Source organism: Capricornis sumatraensis, chromosome 21 (assembly GCF_032405125.1).
Source record: "Capricornis sumatraensis isolate serow.1 chromosome 21, serow.2, whole genome shotgun sequence".
In the NCBI taxonomy this organism is placed as follows: domain Eukaryota; kingdom Metazoa; phylum Chordata; class Mammalia; order Artiodactyla; family Bovidae; genus Capricornis; species Capricornis sumatraensis.
In genome coordinates, this window is record NC_091089.1 from 4763313 (window position 1) to 4775171 (window position 11859).

The following is an 11859-nucleotide window of genomic DNA, read 5'->3' on the forward strand; positions in this document are numbered from 1 at the left end:
GGGATCAAACCCGTGTCTCACGTCTCCTGAGTTGGTAGGCGGATTCTTTACCACTAGCACCACCTGGGAAGCCCTGTCACAGATAAGACTAAACAAAGGTGCTTTTGAGCGTGGAATAACTCAGAAACTGTAGTCTTTTTTATATAACGTCTTGAAGACGTTATACAGGGATGTTATTCGGAATAAAAGGTACAGTGCGATATAGTAGAAAGAAGACACTGGATACATTTGACTGTGAGTTAGAGGCCTGCACTGCTCCTGTCAGTGAGAAAGAAAAGACCAACCAGAAATTCCCAGGGAAAAATTACATTGCTACCACGGCAGAATATCAAGCAGGCGATGGAAACATACTCCTTGCCTGGGGAATGCCTGTGATGTTGCCACTTGGGACGCTGTCTTTGTAGTCACACAGCTGTGCCCACGCGAGCCTGCAGAGAAAGGCCGGTCGCCTCCGTGAGTTATTTGCCCTGATGCGGTCCTGCAGCAGCCGACAGCAGGGGAGCCGGGACCCCGCCTTTTAGAGGCAATCCAGTTCTGTCCTTCAGTATTGAGAGATCGTGAGAAAGTTACTGAAATTTTGTTTTACTGTTGGACACTCAAAATTTTATTTGGAATACATAGTGTAACATTTTAAGGCACCATTTCTTTTTCTTAAGGTGTAGATTTACTGACATTCTTTCTTTAATTCTTTATTGTAATTTTTTAAAAATAAAAGGATTTAACTTGGTCTCTCCTGCTTTTTATATTTTCCAGACTTTTGCCCATTTTTTTCTCACTGAACTCTATAAGACTAAAATAATTTATGAAATGTGGTATTTAGTGATACTTCCCTCCTGATCCAGTGGTTAAGATTTCGCCTTCCAATGAGGGGATACAGGTTTGATCCCCGGTCAGGGAGCTAAAGATCCCACATGTCTCACGGCCAAAAAACAGAAATAGTATTCTAGTAAGTTCAATAAAGACTTTTTAAATGTTCCATCTTAATGACACGTAAGTATTAGTTTTGAAAGGATATTGAGTAGTAATGTACATGCCTGTTTATGTTATTTAATAGATCAGTGTAATAAGGACAAGGAGGAAATGAAATAATGTACATCCACGTGGGACAAAATACTAGGGCACTGGATGAAGTCCATCAAGGTCCCAAGGAGCTCAGATCTTTTTCTTGTTATTTAAACTCTTTCAGAGCAAAGAGAAAGCAGAACGTTCTGAAATATTTCTTCTGGACATAGAGGCAATAGCAACATCCGTACACAAAGCAGGAGCCTATAAAACAACCTCATTGCCATTAATCCTATGTGCCGCTCATGGAATACGGCAAGAAAAGAAATAAAAGCCTGGAAACACAGGGAAGGAGAATCAAACTGTCCTGTTTTCACACATGGGGTGATTGTCTAAGTGTCAAGAAGAAACAAACATTCAAACTGCAGAGTTCAATAAGATGGTTCGACATTATCACTTATATGTGGAATCTGAAGAATGAAACCAATGAATATATTTAAGAAAACAGAAATAGACTTGTGGATACAGAGCACAAACTAGCAATTACCGGGGGGAGAGGGATGGGCGAGGGGCAGGGCAGAGGCGGAGGATTAGGAGACACAGGCCACTGTGTATCAGGTGAATAAGCAGCGAGGGTCTTCTGTGCAGCGTGGAGACAGAGCCATTCCTGTAATTGCTTAAATGAAGTCTGATCTATAAAAATGTTGAGTCACTATGTTGTACACCTGAAACTAATATATTTTAAACTAACTGTACTTCAATTAAAAATAAAGCAGCTCAACATAAGACTAACAGAAAAACATAGCTTCCCCATGAATTGATCAAAAAATGAGATACACGTCTTCGTGTGTGCGAAGTATCCAGACACATCGTATACACAGACAGCAGACAATGCGGGCAACATTTAAGTACTCTATAGGAATTTCCCCCAAATTGATCCATAACTTCAATGCACTTTCAATCGAAAGTTCATTCCAGCTGTAGAGGGATGGTGGGAAACTTGACTAAGGTGGTTCTAAACTCCGTCTGGAAGAGTCAGCTATAAGAAAAGCCCTGATGGTTTCTGGAATAAACCGCATCACTAATGGCAGTGACGGCGATGATGAAAGTGGGCTAAGCCTCTTCTAGGAGTCGTTCCTAGGGAGATAACTGCACGTCGTTCCCCTCATCTGAGAGGCACTGCCGTGTTACGCGATAGTGAGAGAGCTGGAGATGATCTAAACGCCTGTCCAACGCTGGAGCATTGCTTACAGCCCATTCATGCTGTGGTCTTCTGTCCACCCACTGGGGAGAAGCATGCCTGTGAAGTGCTCTGAAGCAACTGAATCCACACCTAAGCCTACGCTAACAAGGAAACACAGCAAGAAATGTACTTAGGAGTAAACACATAAAGTTCCAAAACAATAGGTATAGCCTTGTCAGTCTTTTTAAACATTTGATGTGTGAACATAACTCTCTCTACAATACATGTATATAGTCATGTCGTGAAAAAGTGAAAGTGAAGTTGCTCAGTCATGTCCGACTCTTTGTGATCCGTGGACTGTAGCCCACCAAGCTCCTCCGTCCATGGGATTCTCCAGGCAAGAGTACTGGAGTGGGTTGCCATTTCCTTCTCCAGTCGTGAAAAAGAACACATACCAAACTCCAGAGGAAGAGAGAGTGAAAGGCGTTGTTCCAGCTTTCACTAATACATTGTGTGCTTTTATTGAGTGGATATTTTGTAATTTTTTAATGATAAATTTTCAATCATTCAGTAATTTTAAAATATTTTTTCTATGTATGCATATAATCAATTGCTATTCATGGAGCCTTTGTTACTTGGTAACTTTTGCCTAATCTGACAACTCACTGAGTTCAACAGATAAAATCCCCCTGCACCATAGCTGACACAATAAAGCCTCGAGCTGATAATTCTGATTTTCCAAAATACGCCTCTATTACACACAAAAGCACAAACACCATCAGCTTGCTCTTTCTCGATGGTGGTTCTATAGCGCCCCCTAGAGTTCATCCTGGAGAAATCTCTAGAGACAGCCAAGCAGCTTTGCTGAAACTACTTGTGGACTTGACTTCCAGGCCATCCTTGGACCACTCTTCCAAATGACCCAGTGATTTAATCATATCCCCACTTCCTTTCAGGGAGTCATTCTCTAGCAAAATAAAGCTGAAGCAGTGAGCTCAGCTGAATACAAGATCAAGTCTTAATGTACTTTTCATAAATAATGGGTATGCTTTTGTAATTCTACTTACTGAAGCCCTAAGCTCCTCCTTGATGCCTTTCAGCTTTAACTAATACAGAACCTTTGCTTTAAGTGGCTCACAGTCCTCCCTGAACAGGGACCTTCGTTCAATAGCACCAACCTGAAAGTAAGTTTTGGTTGAAAGGTAAGATTGGCCACAGAATGGGAAATTGCAAAACACAGAGGAGAGCTTCTCAGCCCAACCGTGGGTGGGCACCAGCGTCCCCTGGAGGGCTTGTCCCACCCAGCAGGCTGGGAGCACCCCTGGTTTCCTGACTCAGCAGCCTGCAGGCTGGGCCCCAGGTTTCTGTGGTGTTTCCAGGCACATGGGAGTGATGCTGCCCAGCCAGGGACAAAGTCAGAGGTCCACGCATCTGCTGGTCTTCTTCACCTCATTATTTTTTAAAGAGAATTCATCTTTTCTTGGGTTTTCCTGGCTGCTCAGACAGTAAAGAATCCACTTGCAATGCAGGAGACACGGGTTCGATCCCTGGGTCAGGAAGATCCCCTGGAGGAAGAAATGGCAGCCCACTCCAGTACTCTTGCCTGGAGAATCCCGTGGACAGAGGAGCATGGTGGGCTACAGTCCATGGGGTCACAAAGAGTCACAACTGAGTGACTAAAACTTTGAATTTCTTCTCACTCTTTTCTACCTGACTATCTGGCTAGAGCTTACACAGTTGAGTTGGTTTGTTAAAGCTAGCTATCACAAAATCTTAAGAAGGACTACAGACCTATTAATGATTAATTCTGACTTATAAGACTCTATAACTTTAAGACTTCCCCAAAGGTAATGTTTTCAAAACAACATTTCAATTGTTCCACTGGGATAGGTCAAAATGTATAACATTTTTAAAATTTTTTTCAGGGTCTTTTGGGGAGGGAGGGGACAAATGACTGATTCATATTGATGTTGGCAGAAACCAACACAATATTGTGAAGCAACTAGCCTTTAATTAAAAATAAATAAGTATTTTAAAATAAGTGATATTCCTAATATCAAACTCACTTGGCCCTTCACTCCAGCTGCTCTGGTGTCCCTGAGCCATCTGCTCTTGCTGGGCGACCAGCTGAGTCCAGACCACACCACCCATCCCCTGCGCTCACAGCACGCTGTCTCGGTGAAGAGTTAAAACTTCCACAATAGCTCTCAGAAAGCAAACAAACAAACAAACTGGCATTGAACAGGAATTTCCTGTTTTTGCTCTTCATTTCTACCTCTGACAAATTAAGGTTTGTTTCTTCAGAATTTGCCCATGATGTATTCTTGCCTTGAGAACCCCATGAACAGCATGAAAAGGCAAAATGATAGGATACTGAAAGAGGAACTCCCCAGGTCGGTAGGTGCCCAATATGCTACTGGAGATCAGTAGAGAAATAACTCCAGGAAGAATGAGGGGATGGAGCCAAAGCAAAAACAATTCCCAGTTGTAAATGTGACTGGTGATAGAAGCTGTATTGCACAGGAACCTGGAATGTCAGGTCCATGAATCAAGGCAAATTGGAAGTGGTCAAACAGGAGATGGCAAGGGTGAACGTCGACATTCTAGGAATCAGCAAACTAAAATGGACTGGAATGGGTGAATTTAGCTCAGATGACCATTATACCTACTACTGTGGGCAAGAATCCCTTAGAAGAAATGGAATAGCCATCATGGTCAACAAAAGAGTTTGAAATGTAGTACTTGGATGCAATCTCAAAAATGACAGAACGATCTCTGTTCGTTTCCAAGGCAAACCATTCAATATCATAGTAATCCAAGTCTATGTCCCAACCAGTAACGTTGAAGAAGCTGAAGTTGAACGGTTCTATGAAGACCTATAAGACCGTTTAAAACTAACACCCAAAAAAGATGTCCTTTTCATTATAGGGGACTGGAATGCAAAAGTAGGAAGTCAAGAAACACCTGGGGTAACAGGCAAATTTGGCCTTGAAATACCGGAATGAAGCAGGGCCAAAGCTAATAGAGTTTTGTCAAGAGAACACACTGGTCATAGCAAACACCGTCTTCCAACAACACAAGAGAAGACTCTACAAATGGACATCACCAGATGGTCAACACCGAAATCCGATTGATTACATTCTTTGCAGCCAAAGATGGAGAAGCTATATACAGTCAGCAAAAAACAAGACCGGGAGCTGACTGTGGCTCAGATCATGAACTCCTTATTGTCAAATTCAGACTAAATTGAAGAAAGTAGGGAAAACCACTAGACCATTCATGTATGACCTAAATCAAATCCCTGATGATTATACAGTGGAAGTGACAAGTAGATTCAAAGGATTAGATTTGATAGATAGGGTGCTTGGTGAACTATGGATGGAGGTTCTTGACATTGTACAGGAGACAGGGATCAAGACCATCCCCATGGAAAAGAAATGCAAAAAAGCAAAATGGCTGTCTGGGCAGGCCTTACATATAGCTGTGAAAAGAAGAGAGGCGAAAGCAAAGGAGAAAAGGAAAGATATAAGCATCTGAATGCAGAGTTCCAAAGAATAGCAAGAAGAGAAAAGAAAGTCAGCGATCAGTGCAAAGAAATAGAGGAAAACAACAGAATGGGAAAGACTAGAGATCTCTTCAAGAAAATTAGAGATACCAAGGGAACATTTCATGCAAAGATGGGCTCAATAAAGGACAGAAATGGTATGGATCTAACAGAAGCAGAAGATATTAAGAAGAGGTGGCAAGAATACATGAAAGAACTGTATAAAAAAAGATCTTCATGACCCAGATAATCATGATGGTGTGATCACTCATCTAGAGCCAGACACCCTGGAATGTGAAGTCAAGTGGGCCTTAGAAAGCATCACTATGAACAAAGCTAGTGGAGGTGATGGAATTCCAGTTGAGCTATTTCAAATCCTGAAAGATGATGCTGTTAAAGTGCTGCACTCAATATGCCAGCAAATTTGGAAAACTCAGCAGTGGCCACAAGACTGGAAAAGGTCAGTTTTCATTCCAATCCCAAAGAAAGGCAATGCCAAAGAATGCTTAAACTACCACACAATTGCACTCATCTCACATGCTAGTAAAGTAATGCTCAAAATTCTCCAAGCCAGGCTTCAGCAATACGTGAACCATGAACTTCCTGATGTTCAAGCTGGTTTTAGAAAAGGCAGAGGAACCAGAGATCAAATTGCCAACATGCGCTGGATCATGGAAAAAGCAAGAGAGTTCCAGAGAAACATCTATTTCTGTTTTATTGACTATGCCAAAGCCTTTGACTGTGTGGATCACAACAAACTGTGGAAAATTCTGAAAGAGATGAAAATACCAGACCTCCTGACCTGCCTCTTGAGAAACCTATATGCAGGTCAGGAAGCAACAGTTAGAACTGGACATGGAACAACAGACTGGTTCCAAACAGGAAAAGGAGTGCATCAAGGCTGTACATTGTCACCCTGCTTATTTAACTTCTAGGCAGAGTACATCATGAGAAACGCTGGGCTGGAAGAAGCACAAGCTGGAATCAAGATTGCTGGGAGAAATATCAATAACCTCAGATATGAAGATGACACCACCCTTATGGCAGAAAGTGAAGAGGAACTAAAAAGCCTCTTGATGACAGTGAAAGAGGAGAGTGAAAAAGTTGGCTTGAAGCTCAACATTCATAAAACAAAGATCATGGCATCTGGTCCCATCACTTCATGGGAAATAAATAGATGGGGAAAGAGTGGAAATAGTGTCAGACTTTATTTGGGGGGGCTCAAAAATCAGTGCAGATGGTGACTGCAGCCATGAAATTAAAAGACGCTTACTCCTTGGAAGAAAAGTTATGACCAACCTAGACAGCATATTCAAAAGCAGAGACATTATTTTGCCAACAAACGTCTGTCTAGTCAAGGCTATGGTTTTTCCTGTGGTCATGTATGGATGTGAGAGTTGGACTGTGAAGACAGCTGAGCACCGAAGAATGGATGATTTTGAACTGTGGTGTTGGAGAAGACTCTTTAGAATCCCTTGGACTGCAAGGAGATCCAACCAGTCCATTCTGAAGGAGATCAGCCCTGGGATTTCTTTGGAAGGACTGATGCTGAAGCTCAAACTCCAGTACTTTGGCCACCTCATGCGAAGAGTTGACTCCTTGGAAAAGACCCTGATGCTGGGAGGGATTGGGGGCAGGAGGGGAAGGGGACGACCAAGGATGAGATGGCTGGATGGCATCACGGACTCGATGGACGTGAATCTGAGTGAACTCCGGGAGTTGGTGATGGACAGGGAGGCCTGGCGTGCTGTGATTCATGCGGTCGCAAAGAGTCGGACACGACTGAGCAACTGAACTGAACTGAACTGAATTTTTGTCTAAGATGAGTGCATTTCCAGAAGTAATTGCAGGGGTGTGCAGACTTCCCCTCCCAGAGGCGGTTGTCAACAGCAGGGACCGCCTCTGGAAGACTCTTCGCACCAGAGTGATAAAGCCGTCCAGTTTGGCCTCAGCAATTACACAGACTGAGGTACCATGTGCGTCTCTGCCATGCAGGGTCCATGGTAAACTTTCACAGTTGATGCAACCAGCGTGAATCAGGGGAAAACGCAAAGTGAAAATCAGTTTCAAAGAAATGCAGAGTCGTCGTTTCCAAACACGCCTCTAACCTACTGTGCTTGCTTCAGTTTTATCCCTTTTCAAAAATATCTAATGGCTCTTCTGAGGTAAGCGGAATTTTCCTAAAAGACAATTTCTGTAAACGAAAATATTAAACCTTCTTTGCATTTAATCCTCTTGTCCTCAGGGTGAAGTTCAAATTCCGAGGGAGGCCTCCACAGCTCTTTATCTTCATACCGTCTCTGATCTGTGGACTTAAAAATTATTTCGAGAGTTAGGTTTTATCAGCAGGAATAAATTTTTATGACTTCAAGCCCGGGAGGCAGTGTCTCTAGTAGTCCTAAGAGAACTGCTCTAGGAGGTGCAGGAAGGACCCAGGTTCTGTAGAAGTTTTGCAACACAGGGCAGGTAGTCTGAACATCAAAAGATTATTGTAAATTAAAGCAAACCAGATATCCCAAGTTAAGGAACTCCGTGTTCTTCTTTGTATGGGAAGATGAAAGAGCCTGGGCTCACTGAGATCAGTTCTTTGAGACGCACCTCAGCTACCTGGGGGCAGCGTCCTGTGATTTTAGCTCTCGAATGGCTGGAGGCTCTCCAGACCAAGGGCTGCTGTGCTGCGGGAAGGAGGCTCAAGTGTGTCCATTCCCGCAAACAAAAGCCCCTTGGCCCTGGGCATCCTGCAGGGAGCCCTGCCCGAGCCGGGGCAGGGATCAGGGCAGCGTCACACAGACCACCACCCAGGTCACAGCAGAGGCATGGCTGTCCACGCCACAGCCAGCCCTGGGCAGCTCACTCAGCCCCCAGCTCTGGAAGAAGCCTCTGGGAGCACAGCTAACTCCTGCGGGCAGTGGGGCACGCAGGGGTCAGAGTGAAGGGTCAAATGACGCTTCACGGACAAAAACACGTGGACATTCTGATCACTGAAGTCGTTCAGGCTCAAGAAACTACTTTTTTAATGTGGCTCTTTCTGGACCAGACTGTAAAGAAGTGTTAGATGAAATCACATTAAAGTGCAATTTTTTTTCTTTCAAAGATGGTAGAATACTGGCAATTTCTTGTTTCAAATGCATGGATTATACGCGTTTCATTAATACACTTTCCAGTGATCTGCGCGTGTGTGCTCAGCTGTGTCGGACTCCTTATGGCCCCACAGACTAAAGCCCACCAGACTCCTGTGTCCATGGGGTTCTCCAGACAAGAATACTGAATACTGAGTTGCCATTCCCTTCTCCAGGGGGCCTTCCCCACCCAGGGACCGAACCTGTGTCTCCTGCATTGGCAGGCGGGTTCTTTACCACGGTGCTACCTGGGAAGCCCCTCGAGTGATCTGCTCCGCCTTAAATCCACACCATCTTATCATACCCGGTTCCCGTCATGGAAGAATCCTCTCTTTCCTCAAAACTGAGTTTGCTGTCTGTGTTCTTCCCACCAGTTTAAGAAGGCTATTTGGTATTTCAGAAATCTTGTACATTAAATTTCAAATCAAAATCTCTCCTAATTTGCTCTCTGTTTGTCCCAGTCGGATCCTGTCTTCCGCCTTGGCTCACAGTCCTGTTCTGTACAGCGACTTGAGTGATACTGTTCCTTCTAAGATCTCCATCAGAAAAATATTTTAAAACACACCACACAATTCCTACAATCAGAAGGATATTCTTCCAGGTTTCTGTAACTCCTTTAAGAAGTTTATAATATTCGACCAGGAGTTAAGAGGGAACTAAGATTAGAACTTACTTTCTTTGCTTCCTACCAACGCATTGCCTGGGTGAATTTTACGCTAATGAGCTGAAGGTAATAAGCAGAAGCAGAAAGGAGGAAAACCTTCCCACCGGTGCAGTGAATTCACAGGCTGCATGAGGCGCCAACAGCACCTAAAGGGGCCCGAGACTCACAGATACATTCGAGATGAACTGAGTTTTCAAGATTTCTCTCAAGAGAAATTAACTTAACTTGCAGAGTAGTCACAAATGGTGCTTTAATGGGCAGACGGGGAAGGTGAGAGTGCAGGGTGATGGAAGGAGGAGATGAGACAGCACCCTGGATGGGCCCAGAGCCAGGTGACACAGGCTGACCGCAGCCCCGGCGAGGCCGGCAGGGTGCACAGCGGCTCGGGGCCCCAGCCTCAGAGCACACTGGCCCACGTGTGCCCTCTGGGAGCCCACAAACCGGATCTGCCAGTTTGTTTGCCTTCTTGACACACAGAATGTTACCAAGACTTTGTGTCCTCATCTGTACACTGGCGATGGGAAGAGCATCAAAATTAGAGGGTGGTTAGGAGACTAGAGGAGGGAAACTGTGTCAGGCGGTCAGCATGTCAGGATGGGAGGGAAGCGGGTGACACGGAGGGTCACCTGCGAGGTGTGAGCCCCACTGAGCGTCTCACAGGCGAATCGCTAAAACCTGGAGGAGAATCCTGGGAGTTTCCATCTGTCTGGGACTTCATTCATTCACTTATGGGACAAGAAAGAAAATTAGGTTACTGGAAAAGGACATATTTCAGTCCATTAAGAGAGGCCAGGGGAAAAAAATAGGCGTAACTTGGATTTAGGCAGATCATCGTACACACAGCCTGCCCCAAGCTGCATAGGGGCCAAGAAGAAATGCTTTCCTTTTATGAGAAGTAAAGAGTACAGTTTTTTCCATCTGTTCAATGGAGACGAATTCACACGGTGGCATACAGGCCCACACCAGCCCTCTAGAAAACCAGATCCATCTGTTAATTCAGATAAGTCATTCTACTTACACTGTTGGAGGCGTATGGATGCACACACAATTTAAAAGGTGCACGTATAATCATTCCAGCAAAAAGAGTGTGGACAATTTACTGTCAGTGAGAACAATGGGCCAATTCAGAATCATACTCACTCAGGAAATTGCAGGTCATGCGATCCAGCAACAGAAGAGAAATGAGTTCTTTACCATTCCAATATGTGAATATCTCCAACATATATTGAATGATAGTGGCATGAGAATAGACAGATCAATGGAATAGAATTAAGAGTCCAAAAATAAACCGTTACATTTATGGTCCACTGATCTACAGCAAGTATGTCTAGAAATAGAATGATAAGAGCTTGCCAAGTTTTCCAAGAAATATGGTAAGAAGCCAGTTGCAGAAAAGAGCACATAATATGATGCCTTAGCTTTAAAAAAGGAGGTTTAGAAGAAGAAATTCTTCCAAAGGTTTACAAGGTTTAGGTTAGAAGAAATTCTGCATAAGTATCTTTGTGTATGACTGGAGATGTTTGAAACATACACAGAACGGCTGGAGGGGACAAGCGGAGGCAAAAATGTTCATTCTCACCTTTAAGCTTCTGGTCTTTGCTCTCCAATGACTATGATTATTTTTGACACTTTAATATTTAAATGGGCTTCCCTGGTGGCTCAAATGGTAAAGAATCTGCCTGCCAATGCAGGAGATGTGGGTTCGACCCCTGGGTCAGGAAGATCCCCTCGAGAAGGGAATGGCAACCTACTCCAGTACCCTTGCCTAGAGAAATCCATGGACAGAGGAGCCTGGCGGGCTATATAGTCCAGGGGGGTCACAAAGAGTCAGACACAACTGAATGACTAACACACTGTAATATTTAAATAGAGAAGAAACACTCCTTTTTAAGTATTTAAAAACTCAGTCTGATTTTCTACTGTCTTAATAATGCTAATTTTCCAGTTAGTTTGAAGGGAAAACTTGAAAATAGCTTGAAGGCAGATCATTTTTTACGATTTTATTATTGGAGTATAATTGCTTTACGAAGTTGTGTTAGCTTCTGCAGGACAACAGCACGAATCGGCCGTAAGCACACATGCACCTGTTCCCTCCCGAGCCTCCCTCCCTCCCCCGGTCCCGCGCTCTAGGTCTGCACAGAGCGCCGAGCTGAGCTCCGTGTGTCATGCAGCCGCTTCCCAGCAGCTGTCTGCTCCACACACGGCCGTGCGTCTGTGTCAGCGCTCCCCTCCTCGCTCGCCCTGCCCTGCCCGTGTCCACACGTCTGTGATCCACAGCTGAAGGCAGGTCGCTGACTCTCTGGAAGGCAGGTCAAGCGTAGGTTAAGAAAGGAGGGAACATGGGACT